We start from the raw sequence: 26,164 nt of genomic DNA on the forward strand, positions 1-26,164 counted from the left end.
TTCTCCATGTCTTTTCACAGTTTGAAAGCTCATTTTGTTTTACTGCTGAATAATATTCAATTTTCTGGATGTACCACAGTTTATTTATCCATTCACCTATGAAAGGACATCTTGTTTGCTTCCAAGTTTGGGCAATTATTAATAGAGCCACTATAAACATCCATGTGGAGATATTTTGTGTGGACATGTTTTCAGCTCCTTTGGGTAAATGTCAAGGAGTGTGATTGCTGGATTGTATGATAAGAGTATATTTAGTTTTTTTAGAAAGTGCCAAACTGTCTTTCAAAGTGTCTGTACCATTTAGCATTCCCACCAGCAATGAATAAGAGTTTGTACTGTACCATATCTTTGTCAGCATTTGCTTTTGTCAGTCTTCTGGATTTTTGTGATTCTAGTAGATGTGTAGTGGCATCTCATTTTTGCTTGCATTTCTCTGATTGCATATAATGTAGAACACCTTTTCATACGTTTACTTGTCATCTATACATCTTTTCTGGTTAGGTGTCTATTAAGGTCTTTGGCCTATTTTTTGATGAAATTATTATTTTTTTATTAAGAGTTTGTTTTGGTTGTGTGTGTGTGTATATATTTCTTTCCTTTATCAGATATGGCTTTTGCAAATATTTTCTCCCAGTTCTTGGCTTGTCTTATTTTCTTGACATTCAGAGAGCAGACATTTTTAATTTTAATAAATTCTAGTTTATCAATTATTTCTTTCATAGATTGTGTCCTTGGTATTTTATCTGAAAAGGTATTACCATATCCAAAGTCATTTATAGTATATTCTAGAAGTTTTATAGTTTTGCATTTTACATCTAGGTCTCTCATCCATTTTGTGTTAATTTTTGTGAAAGGTATAATGTTTGTGTCCAGATTTATTTGTTTTGCATGTGGATGTCCAATTGTTCCACTACCAGTTGTTGAAGGGAATATATGTACTCCATTAAACTGTTTTTGCTTCTTTGTCAAAGACCAGATGACTATATGTATGGTGTCTTTTTCTGCAGTCTCTATTTTCCATTGCTCAGTTTGTTTAATACTACACTGTCCTAATTACTATAGCTTTATAGGAAGACTTGGTGTCTTGTTCTTGTCCTTCAATATTGTATTGTCCATTCTGGTCTTTTGCCTCTCCATGTAAACTATAGAATCACCATATCCATGAAATAGTTTGTTGGGATTTTGATTGAGATTGCATTGAATCTGTAGATCAAGTTGTGAAGAACTAACATTTTTGACAATATTGAATGTTTCTATCAATGAACATGAAATATCTCTCTATTTATACTTTTATTTCATTCATCAGAGTTATGAAGCTTTTCTCATACAGATTTTTCCATGTTTTGTTAGATTTATACCTAAATGTTTTATTTTGAGGGGTGCTCATGTAAATGATAATGCTTTAATTCAAAATTCAACTTATTCATTGCCATTATATAGGAATTCAATTGATGTAACTGTATTAACTTTGTATTCTGCAACCTTGCTATAATCACTAAGTCCAGGAGGTTTTTTTGGTCACTTCTTTCAAATTTTGTACATAGATGATCATGTCATCTGCAAAAAATATATATATTTTTTGCCTCCCTTTCCAACCTCTATACTTTTTATTTCCATTTATTGCCTTATTGCAATAGTAAGGAGTTCCACTATGATGCTGAAAAGGAGTGATGAGAGTTGACATCCTTGCCTTGTCCTGATCTTAGTGGATATGCCTCAAGTTTCTCACCATTAACTATAATCTTAGCTACAGGTTTTTCTTAGACAATCTTTAACAAGTTGAGAAAGTTCCTCTGTAGTTCTAGTTTTCTTAGAGTTTTTATCATAAATGAGTGTTGGATTTTTTCAAATGCTTTTTTTTGCATCTATTGATGTAATAGTATGAATTTTCTTTTTTAGTCTGTTGATATGAAACATTACATTAATTTTTGAATGTTGAACCATCCTTGCATAAATGGGATAAATCTTACTTGGTCATGGTATATAAATGCTTTTGTACTTTCTTGGTTTTAATTTGCTAATATTTTGTTGAATATTTTTTGCATCTATGTTCATGAGAGATATTGATTTGTGGTTTTCTTGTGATGTCTTTCTGGTATTGGTATTAGAATAATGTTTGCCTCATTAAATGAGTCAGGAAATATTCCCTCTGCTTTTATCCTCTGAAAATGATTGTGGTAAATTGGCATATTTCTTCCTTAAATGTTTGGTGGAATTCTTTGGTGAATACATCTGGGCCTGGTGCTCTCTGTTTTGGGAGGTTATTAATTATTGATTCAATTTCTTTAATAGATAGAGGCCTGTTCAGCTCATCTATTTCTTCTTGTGAAAATCTTGGTAGAATGTGTTTTTCAAGGAACTGGTTTATTTCACCCAGTAGAATTGTTCATAGTATTTCCTTATTATTATTTTAAAATCCTTGAGATCTGTAGTTATGTCTCTCTTCATTTCTGACATTGGTAATTCACATCCTCTTTGTCATGATCCACTTGGTCATGGTCATTAACCGTCTTTTTATATTTTCGTACTTGACTTGTTATTATTGTAAGTTATTGTACTTATATTTATACAAATCACTTGTCTATGATTTTCTTTTCTTGTACTGTCTCTATGGTTTTGGTAACATGGTAATGGTAAATTAGTTGGAAATTATCTTTTACATTCTGGGTAAGTTTTTGTGGAATTGTTATCATTACTGTATTTTCTTTAAACATTTGGTAGATTTTGAGAGTAAAACTATGTAAACCTGGTATTTTCTATGTGAGAATGGTTTTATCTACATACTCAAACGGTTTTGTAGATATGGGACTTTTCAGGATAATCGTTTGTTCTTGAATGAGCTTTGGCAATTTGTTGTTTTCAAGAAATTTGTACATTTAGTCTAAGTTGTTAAATTTATTGGCATAAATATGCCTTTACTCTCCATTTAATATCAGTGATGTTTCAGTGATGTAACCTGTTTTATTCCTTATAGTTTGATTTGTCTTCTTTTTTTTTCTCTCTAATAGTCTGTGGAGATGTATAGAATTTTATTGATATTTTCAGCAAACTAGGTCTTGATTTTATTTTTTAATTGTTACTCTGTGCTCTGTTTCATTTTTGACTCTGATCTTTATTATTGTCTTTCTTCTACTTTCTTTAAATTGAATTTTCTCTTCTTATTCAAATTATTAAAATAGAATTCATTGATTAGAAACCTTTATTCTTTTCATAGTTATTTTGTGTTACACATATTTGCTATATAATGTTCTGAAGACATCTCCTAAATTGTGGTATCTTTAATTTCATGTTTTAAAATTTTTTCTTCTTTGATCCATGTGTGATTTTGAATTGTATTACTTAGTTTCTAAATATATGGTCAAATCCAAGGTATAGTATGTCTATTATTGATGTCTAACTTAATATCATTTTGGCTGAAGAACATTCTTTATATGAGTTGAATCCATTTAAATTTAATGTAACTTCTTTTTAGTACAAAATATGATGTTTTTAAAAAAGAATGTGCATTGTGCTGTTGTTGAGTGTAGTGTTCTATTAATGTCATTTAGCTCAGTTTGAGTGTTGTTCAACATTCTATATCTTCTATAATCTCATAGTTTTATGCTCTACTTCTTTAGTTAACTAACAGAAGGCTACTGAAATGTCCAGCTATAGTATTTGTCTATTTCTCCTTGCTATTTTATCAGTTTTGCTTCATGTATTTTAAAGATGTTACTAGGTGGATAAATATTTAGGATTATTATTTGCACTAAATAAATTGATCACTTTATCCTTATGAAGTGACCTTCATTAACAGTGGTAATATTCTTTTCTCAGAAATTGACTCTGTCATTCTAGCTTTCCTTTGATTAGTATGATATTTGTTTTCCCACACTTTCATTTTCAACTTATTTGTATCTTCCCTTGGGTAGCATATAGTTGGGTCTTGCTTTCTAAAAGAATCAAATCCTGCATTCTCTGCCACTTAATTGGGGGTTTAGACTATTATATTAAATGTGATTATTCAGATGCTTAGATTTTATTATATCATTTTATCTTTGTTTTCCATTAGCCCTCTATGTTTTTTATAATTCCTATTTTCTTCCTAGTTTAGTAATAATTATGTAAAATTAATAGCATATTATTTATTCTGTTGGATTATTAGCTATTTACTTTTTTTATTTTAATAATTGTTTTATGGTTTGCAGTATACAGTATACAGCATTAGCTTACCTTAGTCTACATTCACATTATAGTATCTCATTCCATGTGTTGTGTAAAAACAATAGTGTATTTGCAATAGTATACTTCTATTTCTATCACTAAAGTTTTGAGTTATTGCTGTCATCTATTTAATGTTTATTTTATAGGCTTACAGTACATTATTACTTGCATTTAAACTATCAATTATATTTAATGAGATTTAAATTATTTTAAAAAACTCATAGATTTATCTGTTTAATTACTATTGCCTATGCTCTTCTTTTGACAGAATTGATACAGATTGCTTCCTGTTATGATTTTCCTTCTCTCTAAAAGACTTCCTTTAATATTATAGTGTGAGTCTTCTTTTACTATATTTATATATATGTGTGTGTGTATATATATATATCATGATATGATATATATATATATTGGCTTTTGTGTGCCTAAAACGTCTATTGTTTTTAACCTTCAAGTTGGAAAAATATTTTTGCTGCATTTAGAATTCTGGATGGCTTTTGTTTTCTTTAAGTGTTTGAATTTTTTAGTCTGCTTTTCTCTTACCTTTCTTTTTTTCAATGAGAAATTGTCATTCCTACCTTTCTTCCTTGACACATAACATCTTTTTATTTATACTCTTCATCTCTATCACTATTTTTAAGCAATTTGATTAAGATGTGCCATGTAGTTTTCTTCTTGATTATAGTTATTTGAGTACATTGAGATTTAGAATGTACTCAAATCACACTAATCTATTTTTTTCAAAATTTTTTTTCTTTTCACTTCCACCTCTTTTTCTGTTCATTCATGGATTCCAGTTAGACATATGTTTGACCACTTTAATAGTCTCACAGCTCACTGGTGCTTTGTTCATGAATTTTGAGTCTCTTTTATCTCTGTGTTTCAATTGGAAAAATATTTCTATGTCTTCAAGTTTATTAGCTTTTTCAATAATTTATTATAATTAGTTATTTCCTTCAGAGTATTCTTTGTCGTTTGCAGTATAGTTTTCATCTCAAGAAGTTTAATTTGGGCCCTTTGGGCCTACCAGATATATTTTATGTCTCTCAACTGTTTAAACACATAGAATAAAGTTATGGTAACTTTTAATATGTTTCTCTGAAAATTCTATTATCTTTTTCAGTTTTGAACAGGTTCATCTCAGTGATATATCTCTTCATTATATTTTGTATTTCTATGCTCCATTATATACCTGCTAAAGTATTATTGGACTACAAAGAGTATGAATTTTGCCTTGTTAGATGCTGGGTGTTTTTATATTTTTATAATATATTTGGCTTTATTTCTAGGCAATTTAATTTTCCTGGAATGTTTGATCCTGTGAGATCTTGCTGTTAAGAAAACTTAGGAAGGACTAGAACAATTCTCTTTATAGTTTACGTATTCCCTAATACTAAGACACTCTGTTGTGTACTCTACCCCATGTCTCATGAATCATTAGTTTTTCCAGTCTGGCTGATGAAGCAGGATCTACTCCCAGCCCTGTGTGAGTGTTGACCCTTTATCTGAATTATTCATGTGAATCTTGGTAGTTTATTCACATATTTATTGAGTAGTACTCAGATGGTCATGTGAAGGTGATTCTTTGCCAATCTCCAGAATTCTGTATCTATGCAGCTCTCTCTCTCTCTCTTTTTTTTTTTTTTTCTTATACTTTGTTATTTCAATACTATCCACTGTCTTGGTCTACCAGGATCAAAAAAAATTTTTTTTGTTAGTTTCTTTGTTCTGGTGGTTTCAAGCCAGAGGATTAAGCATTTTCTTAAAGAAATTTTATAGATCTATTATAAGAAATGATTCAGTGAAGAAGAATATCTAAACTAGTGAAACAATAGCATGGTATTTATTTCCTATAACATTTACTTATTAAATATAAACTTCACAGTTCACATACCTTACTTATTTTAAAATTATTTTAATCATGGGAAAGCTTTTAAGTGATATAGCAATGACATTTTCCATGAAATTATTGACTCTTAGAGTGGAAGTGAAGGTAATTTAGTTCAACTTCTCAGTGAATTAATACTCACTACTTTATCCCTTACATATGGCCAGCCAGCTTTTGTTTAAATACTTTCAACGTCTACAAACTTATTTTTTCACTAGGCAGGTCATTGTAGTTATAGAAAACTCCTTAAAATAAGCAGATGTATGTCTGTCTATAATTTCTGCCCACTAGTCTTAGATCTTACACATGGAATTCCAGTGAAGTCTAGTCCATTTCTACTAAACAAATGTTCTAATAGTCAAAAAATCACCACTGAAGTTAATGGTTAAAAAGATATTTGAAGGGGGCTTCCCTGGTGGCTCAGTGGTTGAAAGTCCGCCTGCCAATGCAGGAGGCACGGGTTCATGCCCCTGTCTGTGAAGATCCCACGTGCCGTGGAGGGGCCCGTGAGCCATGGCTGCTGAGCCTGCGCATCCGGAGCCTGTGTACCGCAAAAAAAAAAAAAAAAAAAAAGATATTTGAAGGGTAATTGGGGGAAAACTTAATATAAACTGCATATTAGATAATACTATGTTTTTCAAATTCTAAGGATATAATTGTATTTTGTTTATATTAGAAAATATCTCTCCTTTTTTAAAGATATGTGGTAAATTCCTTAGTGATGAAGTTTCATATGTGCTATTAGCTTTAAAATAATCAACAAAATAAAGACAAAACTTGCTTTTTCATCAAACAGCCTTTTTCTTATACTATTGGACAGAAATTTCTTTTATTTTCCCTTTTTTGGACTAATATATATATATATATATATATATATATATATATATATATATTTTTTTTTTTTTACCAAAAACATTAAACTAAAGGAGTCACATTTCAACAGTTCAGCTTTTGAAAGGCACACGCTCCAATTACTCAACATAGCAGTTTCTCATATATCACATAAAAAAGTTTGTATTGTGCACCATATTAGCATGAAGACAAAATGTTCTTCTTTTCATACATATACCAATTAAAAGAAATGATCAGATAACATTTTTATTATGAATTTCCAGTCCATTTTCCATATGTACCATTTCCATGCATTACAAAGTATTCTTGCTGTTTAGCCTTATTTTTGCCCTGAAGTTACATTTTCTGTGCTAAACTTTATTCTTGAGTTTATTTTAAGTGCAAATAAGTCTGCACTTGGCTAAAAAAAATCAATGTAGAAAATGGTGCATAATAAAATAATTCATCTTTTAAATAATGATTCCTCATAACTTTACTCTGCTCACTATCACCCATTATCTAGTCTTTGTTTCCTCTTTTAAGTAAACCTTTCCTACATTATATTTTATCTACAAAGTCTTTAAATTTGCTTTCCAATTGTTGCTTACTACTTATGTAAAGTATATTGTTTAATTCTTCTTTTCAATGTGTGATATTGTTTGGCTGTCATAGTTGAGATAGTACTCATCATAATTCTTCCAATTAAAGTTATTTTTTCTTTCTTTCTTTTTTTTGGTTTTGTGCATTTAGTAACTTTCAAATTAACAACAGGAATCTTCAGAACAAATTTAAGTCATTTAGTGAGGTGCAGGTGCAATTGTTAAATCTAGACATTGAGTAATAAGGGGGTCCGTTATTCTTTCTCATGTTTAAATTTTCTCAAAATATTAAAAAACAATTGTCACTACTTTTCCAATTTCTATAATATGAGTCTGGTAATTTCTGCTCATTTATTAGCACATATATTTATTTTATTTTATTTTTGTTGTTACTGCTATTTTGAAGGGAATAATTTTCCATAATGACTTCTAACAGTTTATTGCTAAAACAAAGAAAACTAATCATACTCATTTTTAAAAAGTCATTTTCTTTGCTCTTATGTCTGGTTAAATTTTGTTTAATTCCCTTCTAAATTATATATCTGAAAGCCATATTAAAAACATTCTCTAATTTTTCAGCAATTATAACAAAAGTTTAGACATTCTTAAAATCCTGTGACAAATAAATAATAAAAATAGTACAATCAAGAACACTAATGAACACAGGATAATTCGTAGAAGAAATTTAAATAAAATTCTCATTTGTTCTTGTGTTCAATGCTCAAAGAAGCGCACATGTTAACTTTCATACACATTGATGTTCTATGTCCCTGTGGTATAACAAAATATTAACTTTTACATTTGGACATCTAGATTGGTACAGCCTTTCTGAAAAGCAGTTTGGCAATACAGATTAGGCATGTAAAAGTTTATATTCTATGACACAGTATTTCTCCCATTTATAGAATCATTCCTATGAGGAGAAAATGAGAAATGAATAAATATTTTATTTATATCATTTACAATGGTATTATTTATATTACCTTTGATGAAACCAATCATATATAATGGATTCTGGCACACTCATTAAAATATTTTTAGTAATATTTAATGCTCTAATTATATGTTCATGATTTACATGTTGCAATATAATGTAAAACAACATAGACACATGCAAGTTTGCATATCAAACTACTACACAAAAGAATTGTGAAGATGCTTTGCATACTCTTTAGTTAACATCTTATTAAAGATGTTTCAATATAAATATCTTACTAGCACTTGCTTTTCAATGGAGTAAATTATGAGACTCTTTAGATAGACCTAATATGTACAACTGAATCTTAGACATACTCATATTACAATTACATTTTATTGAGATCTGCTTGCTTAAGTTTTGTACAGATAAAAATCCTTCCATCTAGGAGTATACCAATTTCAGATTTTATAAATAAAAGCATTGGTGTTTCTCTATTGGTTAGGTGGGCATCTAAAAGGTGGTTTGCAATATTAGAAGATGACAGTTTTTATATTATAAAATTTAGTCTGTCTGGGCAGATTTTGGTTTTGGTTCCTGTGTGTTTTCCTATTCTTTCTTCCAGAAAATTACCAAATTTGTATTCAAGACCATGTTTCCAATGGAATTAAAATCTTTGCCATGGAAAATTACCTTCTTTCGCGAATTAATTTATTAGAGTAGCCTTTTATTGCTAAGAAGAATAAATTTTCAATTTTAGTCCAATAATAATAATTTTAAAACTTATCTTTAAGTGTTAAGGTGCTTAAAGCCTGAGTACTTTCCTAGTTTTAACAAAAATATGCACATGATTTGAGAAACTTTATATATATATATATATATGTATGTATATACATATATATGTATGTAGTCAATATAGTAGTAATGTAGAGTCATATTAATGACTCAAACCAATATTCTTTTTTTTAAAAAAAACAAAACTACTAGCTCTACAGAACCAATATAGATAACATCTGTATGTTCATCACTTTAAGAAGTAGAACTTGATTCATTTTCTGTTTCCTAGGGCTCTATGTAACTCAACATCATAGGAAAACAACCCAGTGTTCTTTGAAGGTGAAATGTCTATTTCAATTCAATACAATCTACTTACCATAACACTGAAGTGGCAAAATAAAATCATTGCCCTTTCCATGGAACTCTTTTTCTGAATGTGGTTTCCTTAGACATCTTTAGTACAAACTTATAATAGATATTATTTTAACTATATGGGCAAAAAAACCCAATGATTAATTTGTAAATATTATGTGCTAGACACCCAACTCAGAACTTTAAAGTTTCACCTGAGGCACCAAGACAGAGAGGGTAATTATTAGCGTAATAGCATTTTAATATTAGCATATTAAAGTGAAGTGTGATATTTGCCAAACTAAAAGTGTAAAAAGGTAAAGAGTCTCACCACACTCTAAATATTGTCTTTTCTCATATCACACTACTTAAACTTTTAGGATTTTAACTTTGATAAGAGGCTAAATTTTACCAAAACCATATATAGGCATTTCTTAGCCAAAAAAAAAAAAAGTGGGGATCCTTCACCCTTGTCTCAAGCCTAGGGAAGGGTCTTCAATAAAACCACTCAATGAGTGTGACATTGCTTCCTGGATCTTGGGCTAACAGGATGATGTCAGACATGCTTAAAAATCTGTGTACATGTGGCAACATACCTTCTCTGAGACAAAGGATTTAGGGTGGTAGTCTCTCTAAGAGCTCGTTTGGATTAAAACATATTAGTACTTTTGATGTACCATATGTGGGCCATGTGTGTGAAAGAGAACTGGCCTGGGATTGTCTTATATTCCCTCCAAGAGGACTACTTGCAGGGAAGGGACTACTATCCCAAAAAGGATTTAGTCTTTTTAACTTCCAAGTGTGAAAGAGATCTATTTGGTCGGTATGCTGAATTAGTGGAACAGCTTGTGAGAGACCACTAGTGGTGATAGGGAGGGATTCATAATGGTATCTCACAAGAAAAAGAATCTTTAACCGTCTGCCAAGCACAAGGAATGTCAATACCATCACACGATATTTCTAATTAAGTATAGACTTTGTTGCCCCTTAAGTTTTGTTTCTCCACTTCAATATTAAAGGCACCTGAATCATCCCCAAATTAGGAAAAATGCAAGGTAGGAATATAGAGAAAAAGCATTCATGTGTCCCTTCCCCACAGTAGGCAACTTACTAGGAACAGTCTAAGTAGGGGAAAGAGAGAAACTTTACTTGAAATGAAGATTGAAGTTTTAAAATATTTACTAGGTAGATACATTAACTATCGAACTAAGGTGTGTTTTAAGACTCAAGGAACTAAATAACTACCTGAGTTATGAGAAGCCATGTCACCTGTCCTAGTTTTTACACAAAGAAGAATATAGAGCGAAAATTGAATGAAAAGTGGGGAGAATAGTTTGTTTTCTATAGCTATCCAGTAAGCTTCATTTTTATGAAATATTTTTTTTCTTCTAACCACACATCCAGCCTAAATGGATAAATATAACAATCTCTCTTTCATAAGTGAAGAAATTGAGGTTCAGAATAATTAATTAAACCAAGGATATTCAACTAACAAAGGTCAAGTCAAAGATTCTATCCACTATCCAATACAAACATACACAGCTTCAAACATTTTATTTGATAGACTTACATATGTACTTTGCATTTGAAATTTCTTCTTTATTACTGTGAGGAAAATTGTAGACTGCAAGTGAAGGGGAATGCTACAGATACACACTGATATGTCATACCAAGCATTATGAAACAGAGAGGTAGTTAAGAAGTAGATATGTCCTACTGTCTATCTACTATACATATAGCTATTATCTATTACTTTCCTTACTGTAAAAGTGATTTAGATAGACAATATTCCATCAAAAAATGTAATTCCACAAATTAAAACTTATACTAGAGTCATTAATTTTTTTAATCAGAAGAAATTCATTTAAAATGTGATATTTCTTATATAAATTGGGGATAAAGTAAAATAAATTATTAAAATAGTTATATTTTAGATTGAAACATTTAATCCAGTTTCTCAGAATGGCATCTTTGTTTCTTTACTTTCTGGGGGGTGGAGCACTAATCCTTCAATAGAGACTTTTTTTTCACTTTACTCATCCTTGTCAATATTCAGTGTGGTGTGCATTATCCTAATTTTGCCAAATTATGTATATGTTTGTGAAGTTTTTAATTAAAAATAGGGAGATACTCTACAGAGTGAATTTTTACTACATTATGAGTCTAATGTGACATTAAGACAGATTATCTGAAAGAACAAGGATTTTAACACGAATACTCATAAGTATTAGTGGACATAGTTTTTAAGAGTCATCAAGGGATTATTTCATTCTGACTGTTTCAGTTTGGAGATACTTGGAGATACCTGTGTTAAGTCAAACTTCCATCTGCCTGAATACATAAGAGAAGCAGTTTTGGGGATGGAACTGCTATACCAAGGAGTTGTTATTTCAGTGTTGATTTTGAAAGCACCATATTAGCTGTATGTGACAAATCTCATGGAAGGGGACATCTGGTGTGAAAAAATGTTTTGTTTCTTTATCTGGGTGGTAGTTAAATAGATTTGTAGATATACATCAAATTCTACATATTTGTTTCAAGTGTTTTTGTTAAGGATGTTATGTATCACAACTGAAAAAAAAATATATTATTTAGGATATGAGGAAAAATATGTACCTCTGAAAGCAATTTAAAAGGATATGGTAGAATAATAATGAAAAAAGATAAAATGATAAATTCAACAAAAAGTAATTAAAGAATGTTATTCCAGCATAAGAGCATCATGCTCTTTAAATCTCTTAACCAGAATAGCATGAGCATATTCAAGGTTTATTATACAATTATGTATATGTTACCTCTAGAAATGTCAGGTATAAAGGCCCAAAACATGTACTTTTTAAGGTAGTATCTGCACAATATAATTTTACCTGTAACACTTCACTATTTGCTAGTAAAATGAAATACTTGTATTTGTAAGATGCTGCATTGTATTTTTCTCATCAAAATATACATGTGTTTTTTAAATACAGCTTTATATATTTCTTTATATATTTAATGCTTTAAATATATGAACACAAGTGAATATTCATGGTCAAATTATGTGCCTATTTCTCATAAATTATTTCTAATTTTATCAATACAATTTTATTGTGATTTTAGATATATGATATACAATTATATTATGAATTTTTACAATATAGGCAGATCTTTTTTTTAAGTTTATTTACAATGTTGTGTAATTTTCTGGTGAACAGCAAAGTGATTCAGATACACATAATGCATATATTCTTTTTCAGATTCTTTTACATTATAGTTTATTACAAGATATTAAATATAGTTCCTTGTGCTACACAGTAGGACCTTGATTTTCATTTTATATACAGTAGTTTATGTATGCTAATCTCAGACTCCTAATTTATCCACACCCTTTCCCCTTTGGTAACTATAAATTTGTTCTCTATGTCTGTAAGTCTATTGTTGCTTTGTAAATAAGTTCACTTATATCACTTTTTGATATTCCACATATAAGAGATATCATATGGTTTTGTCTTTCTCTGGCTGACTTCACTTAGGATGATAATCTCTAGTTCCATCCATGTTGTAGCAAATGACGTTATTTCATTCTTTTTTTAAGGCTGAGTAACATTCTATTGTGTATATATACCATATCATCTTTATCCATTCCTCTGTCAGTGGACATTTAGGTTGTTTCCATATCTTGGCTATTGTAAATAGCACTGCTATGAACAATGGGGTGCATGTATTTTTTTCAAATTATAATTTTCTCCAGTTATATGTGTAGGAATTGGATTGCTGTATCATGGTAACTCTATTTTTAGTTTTTGAAGGAACCTCTATATTGTTCTCCATAGTGGCTGCACCAATTTATATTCCCACCAGCAGTTTAGGAGTGTTCCCTTTTCTCCACACCCTCTCCAGCATTTATTATTTGTAGACTTTTTGGTGATAGCCATTCTGACTGGTAAGAGATGATATCTCATTGTAGTTTTGATTTGCATTTTTCTAATGATTAGCGATGTTGAGCATCTTTTCATGTGCCTCTTTGCCAACTGTAGGTCTTCTTTCAAGAAATGTCTATTTAGGTCTTTGGCCCATTTTTTTTGATTGGGCTGTTTGTTTGTTTTTGTTATTGAGTTGTATGAGCTGTTTGTATATTTTGGAAATTAAGCCCTTGTCAGTTTCATTATTTGCAAATATTTTCTCCTAGTCCATAGGTTGTGTTTTCATTTTGTTTATGGTTTCCTTATGCTAACACACATATCTGGAATCTAAAAACATGGTACTGATGAACCTAGTGGCAGGGCAGGAAAAATGGCGCAGATGTAGAGAATGGATTTGAGGACACAGAGGGGAAGGGGAAGCTGGGATGAAGTGAGAGAGCACTGACACATATACACTACCAAATGTAAAATGAATGGCTAGTGGGAAGCTGCTGTATAGCACAGGGAGATCAGCTTGATGCTTTGTGACGATCTAGAGGGGTGGGATAGGGAGGGTGAGAGGGAGGCTCAAGAGGGTGGGGATATGGGGATATATGTATACATATAGCTGATTTACTTTGTTATACAGCAGAAACTAACTCAATATTGTAAAGCTATTATACTCCAATAAAGATATTTAAAAAATAAAATACACAATGCTCTCCTTCTAAAATCTCAAAAAAGAAAAAAAGCTTATAAGTTTGATTAGGTCCCATTTGGTTATTTTGCTTTTATTTCTATTTTCTTGGGAGACTAACCTAAGAAAACATTGGTACAATTTATGTCACAGAATGTTTTGCCCATGTTCTCTTCTAGGAGTTTTATGGTGCCATGTCTTACATTTGAGTCTCTAAGCCATTTGAGTTTATTTTTGTGCATGGTGTGAGGGAGTTTTCTAACTGCATTGATTTACATGTGGCTGTCCAGCTTCCCCAACATCACTTGCTGAAGAGACTGTCTTTTCTCCATTGTATATTCTTGCCTCCTTTGTCGAAGATCAATTGACCATAGGTGTGTGGGTTTATTTCTGGGGTCTCTATTCTGTTCCCTTGATCCCTATGTCTGTTTTTGTTCCATTGCCATGCTGTTTTGATTTCTGTGGCTTTGTAGTATTCTGTGAAGTCTGGGAAGGTTATGTGTCCTGCTTTGTTATTTTTCCTCAGGGTTGCTTTGGCAATTCTGGGTCTTTTATGGTTCCATATAAAGTTTAAGATTATTTGTTCTAGTTCTGTGAAAAGTGTCATGGGTAATTTGATAGGGATCACATGAAATCTGTAGATTGCTTTGGGTAGTATGGCAATGCTAACAATAGTAATTCTTCCAATCCAGTAGCATAGGATATCTTTTCTTTTTTTTTTGAATTATCTTCAGTTTCCTTTATCAATGTTTTATGCTTCTCAGCATGTAAGTCTTTCACCTCCTTGATCATTTTTTTTTTAATTTTTTTAATGCAGTTTTAAAAAGGATTATTTTTACTTTCCCCTTCTGATATTTTATTGTGAGTGTAAAGAAATGCAACAGATTTCCTTATGTTAATGTTGTATCCTGCTACCTTGCTGAATTTGATTATTAGTTCTAATAGTTACTGTGTGGAGTCTATAGGGTTTTCTATATATAGTATCATGTCATCTACATATAATGACAATTTTACCTCTTTCCTTCCAATTTGGATACCTTTTTGTTTCTTTTTCTTGTCTGACTGCTGTGTCTAGGACTTCCAATACTATGTTGAATAGAAGTGGTGAGAGTGGGCATCCTTATTTTGTTCCAGATTTTAGCAGAAAGGCTTTCAGCTTTTCACCATTGAGTATTGTGTTGGCTGTGGGTTTGTCATAAATAGCTTGTATTATGTTGAGATATGTTCCCTCTATACCAATTGTGGTAAGAGTTTTAATCATAAATGGGTATTGATTTTTTTCAAATGCTTTTTCTACATCTATTGAGATGATGATGTGGTTTTTGTCTTTTCTTTTGTTGATGTGATGTGTCACATTGTTTTGCATCTGTTGAACCGTCCTTGTGACCCTGGGATGAATCCAGCTTGATCATGGTATATGATCCTCTTTATGTGTTGTTGGATTTGATTTGCAAATATTTTGTTGAGGATTTTTGCGTCTGTATTCATCAAAGATATTGGCCTGTAATTTTCTTTCTTGGTAGTGTTTTTGTCTGGTTGGGGATCAGAGTGACGGTGGCTTCATAGAATGACTTTGGGAGTTTTCCCTAGGTGTCAGTCTTTTGGAAGAGTTTGAGAAGGATTGGTATGTTTTTCTTTATATGTTTGGTAGAATTCTTCAGTGAATATTGACAGATCTTTATGCTTGGAAAGCTCTTATTCAATTGTCTTATTGAAACTTTCAGAGGTTACCTTTCAATGAAAAACATATTAAATCATTTCAGATATTATGCTTTCTACTACTGAGGATCAGATTCCATGGAACTCTTTAACATTAAAACCCACAATACTAATATTGTATTTTATTGATTATGACTTGCACTGATATTGTTTGTTGTAATGTTTGTAAACAAATTGGAATGCATTCTATTCATACATAAGAAATACATTACAAGATGTATTGGAAAAACAATTTGTCTAAAGTATTTAGGGATAAACTAATAAGAACCTGCTGTATAAAAAAATAAATAAAATAAAATTCAAAAAATAAAAAATAAAGTATTTAGGGATAATGACAGTATAGAACAGAATAACCAATCTTATTGTAGAGAAATTACTTGGTGAATAATCACATATACCAATCAGAATTAAAGACTAAACTGATATGATGATCAATGATAATTTCACATAGATAATAACAACAACAAAAATAGGAATGATAATCATAATATTGAATACTTATTCTGGGCAATGATAATACTAATTTTGTCTCAGTTACTTCTGAAACATTTTGGATAAATGAAACTCTTGCAGCAAAGTGAGAGAAATGTAGCTGGCTGCCAGACAGGTCCCCCAAGGTGGCAATAATAGTTAATTTTCCTCTGTCCAAATTACCCTAAAGAATGAACTCTTAACTATCAGGATAAGTCAGTCTCCTGTGGGCAGACTTATATATAGCTTAACTCATATATAGCTTAACTCATATAGACTTAAAAATTAAAAGCTAATAAATTAATATATTATAAGTAAAAATACTTTTAGAAGACTAGAAATCTAGTTAGCTGTATCTCTAACTATCATCCAAATAAATGATAGGTTAAATTAAAAACAAAGTTGAAGAAAACATTTGGATTATGAGAGTTGGCTTCAGGTTTTATACCCTTTGATGTAGAGCAATATATAAAAATACATCATTGTTTTAAAAGCTAGTGTATTATTAGAACATTTGAGGTACAGTAAGGCTACCAGTTCAGAAGACACTTGCCTTTGAAAAGACAGTTTATTACTCAGAGTTCCTGCAAGGAGAGAGCACACCACAGTAAGTAGAGCCACTTAGGAAAACACAGAGTGTGGTGGTAGGCAGAGGGTGGGGGGAATGTAGGAAAGAGTATTTATTGTGCTTTCCACAGGAATGAAAATGTGAGGCAGAATAAACGGGTTTAGGATTGGCTAGTGTGAATGATTTCAGTGGGCTCTGGGACTAGGGACTGTCCCTAGTTGTCTGGCACTTGGTCCTGCGATGATCAGGGCAGTTACAGTATAGTAGCCCAGAGTGGGAGAGCCCAACAAGGGAAGTGGGTGGAGGTATGGACCCTGGATTTGTTGGTTTGTATTTGAAAAGCATTACCCCAGGAGGAGGACACTTCCTGTGGAAGAGAGTGACACCAAGACAAGGCACTCAGTCATATTACTGGGTTTTTCAGAAGAAGGCATGTGCAAATTATGCATGTAGGGTAGATGTTAAAGCATCAAGTTTACATGGTTAATATGTAGAGTTGGAATAAATACATTACTCTTTGTTGGACACATCAGACACTGGCTGGACACTGCCAAAATGTCCCCCATGACTCAATGTTTTTTTTCTGTTTTCCTGCTCTACCTCTTTGAAAAACAAACCTTTTTTTCTTTAAAAAATATTTCCATATTTAAAGGTTGGCTTAGAATCTTTTATTTGTCTTAAGATAATCTCTGATTCGTTATACTAAAGTTGCAGGTTATTTATCAAAAGGAAAGTCTTTAGGTTAAATAATTTGCTTGTATTGAACAATAAGTGGTAGTGATTCAAGCCCAGATACAATCAATCCCCAAAACTAGGCTCTCCATTTCCTATAAATGTCATCTTTTCTTGATTATTCTCCTTATGCAAGTGTTATATTATTCTATTTTAATAAATTGTAAAATGTCCATAAATTCCAGGTATGGGGAAGATTGTATCTTTTTTATTTTGATTCTTATTAAAAATTCCAATAACTCCCTCCTGAGATTCTTTCTTGCATAGACCCTTAAATTTCAAAAATGAGCAACTCATTTTCACGTTTAAAGGCTAAACTTAAATAATCTGTTTATTACACTAATTGATCTTCATTCACTATGGCTATTTCTAAGCATTAGTGTTTAGTTGAAAATGACACTCTGTAAATTCTAATTTACTTACCCAGAATTAATTTTATTCCTAAATATATGGCAATTGGAGTTAAACTCTAAATAATTTAATTTTAAAGATAATTATAACAACATGCCCTTTCCTGCTCTATTTTCCAGCAAGATATATTCATAGAAGCTCTTGGAAAATACCATACTATGGATTAGCTCTTAGTGTATTTGGCAGAGGTAATTTAGAGATACATGAGAATTTTCAAGGAATCCACTTCCTAAAGAAACTTTTAAAATATAATTTCTTCTCTTTATTTTATAGAAAAATTTAGAATTAATTCTTATGCCAATTTCTTATTTTCTTGACAGTAAAACTAAATCCAGCTGGCCCTTGAAAAATAAGAGTTCAAAGTGCGTGGGTCCATTGATACTTGGATTTTTTTTCAATAACTATACAGGCAGCACTCTGTATTCTTGAGTTTCACATCTGCATATTCAACCAACCAAAGATTAAAATTTCCATCTGCAGTTGGCTGAATCTGTATGGGCAAAACCCGTGGATCCAGAAGGCTGACTGTATTACAAAATTTTATATAAGGGACTTGAGCACCACAGATTTTAGTATAGGGGCAGGAGTTCCTGGAACCAATCCCCCTCACAAATACTGAGGGAAGACTGAAAATGGTAATTAAAATAAACAAATCTGAAACACCAAATTTAAAAAATAAGTACATTTAATATAGTGTGTTAAAATTGTGTTTACACAGTTTAACATTATTAATACACTTTTGAATTCAAACAGTGTTTAAATAGTATCGATGTTTTACAAACAAATGTATTATGCTTATATGATTTTACTGGTGCCATGTCACTTGAAGTTATTTCTTTTTTTTTTTTTTTTTTTAAGGAATTTTGCCTTTTTTATTTTTTTATTTTTTTTATGGCTGTGTTGGCTCTTAGTTTCTGTGCGAGGGCTTTCTCTAGTTGCGGCAAGTGGGGGCCACTCCTCATCGCGGTGCGCGGGCCTCTCACTATCGCGGCCTCTCGCCGCGGAGCACAGGTTCCAGACGCGCAGGCTCAGTAATTGTGGCTCACGGGGCCAGTTGCTCCGCGGCATGTGGGATCCTCCCGGACCAGGGCTCGAACCCGTGTCCCCTGCATTGGCAGGCAGACTCCCAACCACTGCGCCACCAGGGAAGCCCTGAAGTTATTTCTTAAAGTCAAAACGTTAAGTGACACTTGATTGGAATATCATCAGACCAGAAATGAAATCTCACAGACAATTTAGGTAATTGGGGTAAACATAAATTTAAAGTATGCAATATGTTAAAAGCAGTATTGTTCCCTTATTTCAAATAACAAGAGAGAACAAATGGCTAACGGCTTCTTGACACAAGGACATTTTGCCAGATATCCAACTTCAGTGAACACTAAATAGTTACGTAAAATAACATATTACTCATATACAAATGAACATCACCAAGAACTAGAAAATTTGTCCCTTTCCTTGTTGATTTCTCCTGCTATATCATATACATTAATTTTTTAAACACACTTTATTTTTATTTATGCATATTCAAACTGTTTATATTATCACCTATCTTTAATTTATGGAATCCAAATCAGTTGGGGATTTATCCTTGTCCTCTGATTTTAGTTCAGAGTAACTTTTAATGAAATCACTCCTCCCGTCAAATTATACAAATTTATCCAGAGATTGATAGCTAGGTAAAAATAAATTAAATAAATTTTCAGTAAGATTAAATAATTCCTAACTCATAATGAGGTTTATGATGGCTTGCAGGAAATGGTTTTGACTACAAAGTTCAGTTTCCTTTTAAGGCAGAAAAATAATCTTTATTTTCTTCATTTTTAATAATATAAAAATATATCTGGAGTCTGGGATTAACAGATTAAAACTATTATACTATTATTATAGATAGTTTAATAAAAATAGGTTTATTGGATCACAGTTATTTTTTAATTAAAGTATTCTATATGAAGTCTAACTCTTATTTTTGTTATATCACCAGGTCTCAGGTTAATGGACAATGTTGGTACATTTTTCTCTATTGACAGATGAAAATAGATGACAATAGGTCTAAAAATTCCCCTCCCCCTTTATTTCTTTCCTTTGCATCACTTTTAATTTTTCCATAGGTATCTGTATGTGTATGATGACATTCAGCTTACCTCCTGGAGGCAGGTACATTTCTAACACCTGTCAAGTCATCTAGAGGGAGGAATATCAGTAATGTCTCATGCCTGAGGGTTTAGTCAGAGGGGTTAGAAACATAGTTATTCAAGGTATGCAAAAGCAACCAGGGATAAGGTGATAAGTAGTGAGGTTAGAGGTGTTGGTGTATGCCTAATACCATAGGCCATTTTAGGCCCTCAAAAGATTTTGGAGTTACTGTTAAAAAAAAAAAAAAAAACAGAATCATCAAGTGATTTTAAGTGTGAGGATATTTTGAACAGATAAGAGTTATTAAAATAGTATACTTCAGCTATATGAAGAACTGATTTTGTGTTGAATTGATCAAAAAATGGCAATGAGAAAACTAGTTAAATCCAACTAGGACACCATTAATATATTCTAGATGAAGGTAGAGATCACTTGGACTAGGCTGGTGACACTGGAGATGGGTTACTTCTCTCAAACCCAGGCACAGAAATTATACAAAGCCTGATATGATGGCCAATTTTTCATTTATATTAACATTTCTGGAAAGATATTACTTTTTTCTGTTATGATCACAGTTATTGATAATACCAAAGCTTCAACCATAGAACACTTGAAGATGCTGTGGGGGAGGAGGAGTCAAAGCAGAAGGCATAAAGGACTGGTGAGAAGAGCCAAGTGGGTTACAAATAATGGTCCACTGCAACTGATTGGGTTCCCTCCAGACTCAGGAAACCACTTATGTCTAGCACGATGGATGTGCTGGACAGCGTATGCCTTCAAGCATATAGAAATCAAGGCGTGAATAGGTGGGAAAGTTCTGATTCCATTAGGTTTATTCACTTTGAAGCAGGGAGTCAGTGACCCTCTGGAGAGTACAGGAGCCATCAGGTGCTTCAGGAAAAATGGTTAAAAGTTTGACATAGGGTTTGAAGCCCAGTGCTGAGCTTAGCACAGGGTTTTTTGCATTGATGGAACAGGAGTACATACTAACAACCAGAGGGAAAAACTAGCCATAGGACAAAGCTGCCATGTCATGCATTACCCAAAAATTCTGCAAAATTAAGTATCATTATAAAATTCATAATGTCCTCAAAGGAGGTTTTTATGTTAAAAAGATTAGTTTACTTAATTTTCAAAAAACAATATTCAATTTATTAAATTTACAAATCCCCAAACTAGTTCTTCCTTAAGCTTTTAAGCTCTCCATATAAAAATTAAATTTCTGTAAGGTAAAATTTTACCACCTATTTTTATGGGCTTTGGATAGTGTTTGGTCCCATTTACAAACCTAGTTAATTAAATACCTTCAACATTTTAAACAGCATTCATAAATTTAATATATTCAATTTCTTTTTAAGTATTCCAGTTGTCTAATTAACAAATAAAACCTTCCTGAATACTTAAATAACTCATGTAAATTTAATGTGGTAAACTAAACCATAAGTTCTCTTAAATGTTACAATACTAAATATAAAATTAGGAAATCTATATTAATTTCTCAATTATACTTATTAAAATTGGAATTATAAGATTCATTAGTTTGACTGCTAAAATGTCACATTTTAAAATAAATCACAAGTACTTAAGTAACAAATATACATGATTTCTAAACTTAACACAAAAATTATAACATTATAGGTTTGTTTTAATGCATTTCTACTCTAAATTCTAAATCTCCCAGAAGTTAATAATACCGACTCATGAAAAAAAAAATATGATCCTAAAAAATGTTGACCTCCTCAAGCAAATTTTGGGGTCTCCTGAGATTGTTTATTGCTCAGAGAGTCAATCTGTACCATAATTTGTTATTATGAACATCAACACAATTTTTCTCATGACCCCAGCTGCCATGCTGAATGTGGTGTATTCATCATATCACGGACTAAAATATATAAAGAAATAAGTGGTCATATCCCTGTATTTGAGTCATCATTACTTAATTGTCAAATCAAATTAGGGTCTGTAAATCCAACCCTATTGTCTCTAATGCTTAATTTGATTTTAATAATGTGTTTATGCTTCATTCATTGTTTTGTCATTTTACCTTTAAAAGCCTTATGAATGTTAAGATGGTATGCAGTTGGATTCTGTATGTTTTCCAAATCTCTGTCTAGCTTGGATTACAACTCCTAAGGTCATCTTCCTGAGGGAAAAAAAATCCTATTCAGAATCTATGCCACACTGATAATCTATGAATTGGGCAACATCTTGATGTCTAAAGCCTCTTTGCTATTGAGGATGCTACTGTATCAGCAGGCTTTCCATGGTACTGCCATAGAGACCAGATGACTGAAGCTGTAGGCTGAAGATTTCCAAGTTTCCAGTGCCTATTCCTGCACTGGCCAGAGGGGAAACTGATAACTCTTTACTTAGAGTTGTATTATAAAATGTTTGAATTGTCTAGGCCTTGATTTTGATAAAGTGGTGCTATCAAAGGAGCAAATAGTTTTGAGATAAATGTTTCTGATCAGGAGAGAGTAGTGGCAAAGGCTCTGGATTCAGGTTGCCTAGGTTCAAATCCTGAAGCTGACATGTACTAATTCTGTGATGGGGGATATTCTATAATGAACTAGTACATCTGGGTACACTGATAAGCTCATTCTGTTTCAGTTTTCACATCTTTAAAATGGAATATATTAGTGCCTCCTGAATAAAGTATGATGTGGATTAATTTAGATGACTGCAAGTTAGAATCACCTGGGTTGATTTTTAAGAACAATCATAGGTTTTCAGACCCCATTCCACAACAACTAAATCAGAATCTCTAAAGATGGGGGCCTAGATAATACTAAAAAAGAGATGAGAATAGTGACTGGTAAGTGCTTATGATATTTTATAATTATTTGTGTATTCCTAGACCAAATTTATTTCTGAACTTCAGCACGATAGCATCAGTAATACATGCAAGCAGAAAATAACTACAGCTAATAGTTATTTCTCTCAGAAATTACCAAGTAGGTTTTGGAGGAGAACCTGATACTCTAAATTGTCCTGTAACCCTCTTTCTTTTTCTACTCCCCTGCCCATCCCCTAGATTATTTCCTCCATTTTGTGTGGCCTGTATAACTAAACCAGAAGGGATAATCATTCATATGCTTCTTCCCATGGGAGCATATTTTAACTCTTTCAGGATCTCTAGAATGGAGATACAAAATTCCCTTGAGTATTTGGTTTAAAATCCGTGGAATCAGAATAAGAGTAATAACTGTGTCATAAACCAGCTATGACCTGGGTAAAAGAAGATGTCCTGGAACATTCAACATAGTATTATTTGTTGTGATAATGGTGGATTATTCGTGTATCCCTTGTCCTGGCACTTCTACCTCCAATTTCATCATTTCCATTTACTCAGAAATATTCATTTCTATTTTTATGACACTCTGTTCTCCTTACAGAGTTTCTGAACTAGCCAAATTTTGAGGCCTCTGGATTAAGGAATTTAAGAGGGAACTCTGCCTCCCAGTGCTAAGATAGTGTCCCAAACCCTCCATAGACACATCTAGCGCTTCCTTCCAGGTCATTACCGTTTGTCAGTGTGAGGGAGAGGCTTCTCTCTGGGCTGTTGAAGTACTACCTGGTAATCAGAAGATGATGCTTACCATGTTGCACTTGTGTGGATCCCCCATCTCTGTTCCTCATGGATAAATAGCACTAACTTTTATTCCTCTTAAAACAGGTTTCTATCATTAGTCTACAACTTTTGGTACCTTATTAAATAGTCACTATGTGCTAAATTCTTGAAATAATTCATGCCTTTGGGTGGTCCTAACCCATACTTACTCTTGGTCTGGCCATTTGTCTGGTTTTTGACCTGTAAAACTGTAGCAAACTTGATGGAATCAAAGACTTATAAGTGCTTTAGCTTTGAGATTTGCTCTTTCTCTGAAACCCTGTGATCCTAAGTATATGAATAAGCCCAGGTTAACCTGCAGAAGGATAAGAGCATGTATCCATGTTAACCCAGTCATCCCAGACAACCACCAGACATAGAATGAGGCCACTGACTCTCACTCATCCACAGACACATGGATGAGAGCTGCAGGATTGTCTAGCTGAGTCTAGTGCAAATTGCAAATCCACAAATCATGATTAAAATCAATGGTTGCAATTTTTAAACCACTAAGTTTGGAATTAGTTTGTCATAAAGCTATTGATAGCAGATTCAAAATGGGGTGTTACATTGTTCTTATTACCTGCTGATGTAGATAATATCTGCTGATTGTATATTACTCCCTAACTTAGCTGTGCAAGGTGAGATGTTCCCCATCAGCTTCCTTGTGTCCCATCCCAAATAGGCCAAGAGCAGCTGAGATTCCTTCCTAGTCATTAAAAATTAGGAAGTAAAACCATAGTATCCTTAGCAACATCTTATCCTAGACCAAGAAGCCCACATTACAGATCCACTGTCTTTTGGATTAAGTAGCTCATGAGTATTACATTTTTTCCAGTTTGAGCTTTGTCTTTGGACCCTTAACCTATTGCTTGACCCTACCATCTTACATGAATTAGCAAACTTTGTCTGTAAAAAGACAGATAATAAATATTTTAGAATTTTTGGATCTGTGCAGTTCTGTCACAACTATTCAACACTGCCTTTGCAGCACAAATGTGTCCATAGACAGTATGTAATAATAGAGCATGGCTGTGTTCCAATATAATTTTACTTCCAAAAACATGTAGTGGGATACATTTGGCTTACTCCACAAGCCAAAATCTGCCAAATTTGACTTATACTGTGAATATTTCCATATCTGTTTAACAACCTTTCTTAATTTTAACAAGATGTTATTCCCACGGCAAGGTGCACATACCTCTGTGTGTGTATGGGGAAGAGGAGGATAGTGTGTGGGTCTTAGGTCTCTAACATAAGATATTTGCTAGTCAAGCCTATCATAGGTGAGTCCAGTAGTATTTGTTGGATATTCTCCTAAACCTTCTCTGGCAATTCTTCTCTAGTATCCATAATAAAGATTCCCAGCTTCACTTCCAAAGTAGAAGCATCATCATTGCTCAGGCTGTTCAGGAATATATTGTTGCCTTGGTGTTTCTACTCTGCTCAAGGGCCAGGAACTCATGAAAACCAGGTAAATTTCTTTCCCTAATTTATGCTTGATGCAGCTTCTCAAGGATGGACACTATAGGGTTTCTAAAGCCCACCTGCATTTTTCTGATCACTTAATTCCTGTAACATGTCCCTATGGTGTTTAATTCCATTCATATTCCTCTGGACTTTACTTGACACCCCCTGTGAATGTCTTGTACTTATATTCAGCAGTAGTGTCCAGCCCAGGCTACATTGCTTATCCTGTTATTTATCCAAGACCTTAAATGAAAGTTGAAAAGTAAGTGGGACTGAAACTTTTATTGTCTGTGTCCTCCCTTCCATTCCATCTATTTCTTACTGGACTTCCTTTATTTTTAAATAAACAGTCAAACTTTCTTTAGTAATTCCACAGAAGTGCATACAGTTATGCACAACACTTGTCCCAGCTCACAAGGGTAAGGACATAATATCTCCACCAGGAAAGGATAGTTCCAGGCTTCTGATGAAAGAACCTTCCTGAACATTTTACTGTCCCAATATCTCCAGCACTATCTGTCTCCTGGTAATTGCACTCTATACTGTGATTGCTGGTTTTGGATCTAATTCTATGTCTCTGTACTTTTCTTCTAAGCTTACATGATATAGTAGAGCAACACTGTCTCATTTTCATTCAGGCCTGGTCAATCTCCTTGTGGGATAGGATTATACTCTACACATATAACTCTGTTCTTGTACCCTGCATCATCTTGAGGGCATACAAGGGCATACGAGTAGAGTCATTTACCATAAATTCCACTTGTAACTTATAGCTGAAAATGAACATAATTGATGAAGATTTGCTTTATCCATTAAGAGGACTTTAGTTTTTAGTGGCTTTGGAAGTTTGTCCTAGATATCTTTCTATTCTAGAGTTCTTCCCTGTTCTTAACCCTCTGCCTTC

The sequence above is a fragment of the Mesoplodon bidens genome (assembly GCF_964165515.1).
Source record: "Mesoplodon bidens genome assembly, chromosome: 5".
Classification (NCBI taxonomy): Eukaryota; Metazoa; Chordata; class Mammalia; order Artiodactyla; family Ziphiidae; genus Mesoplodon; species Mesoplodon bidens.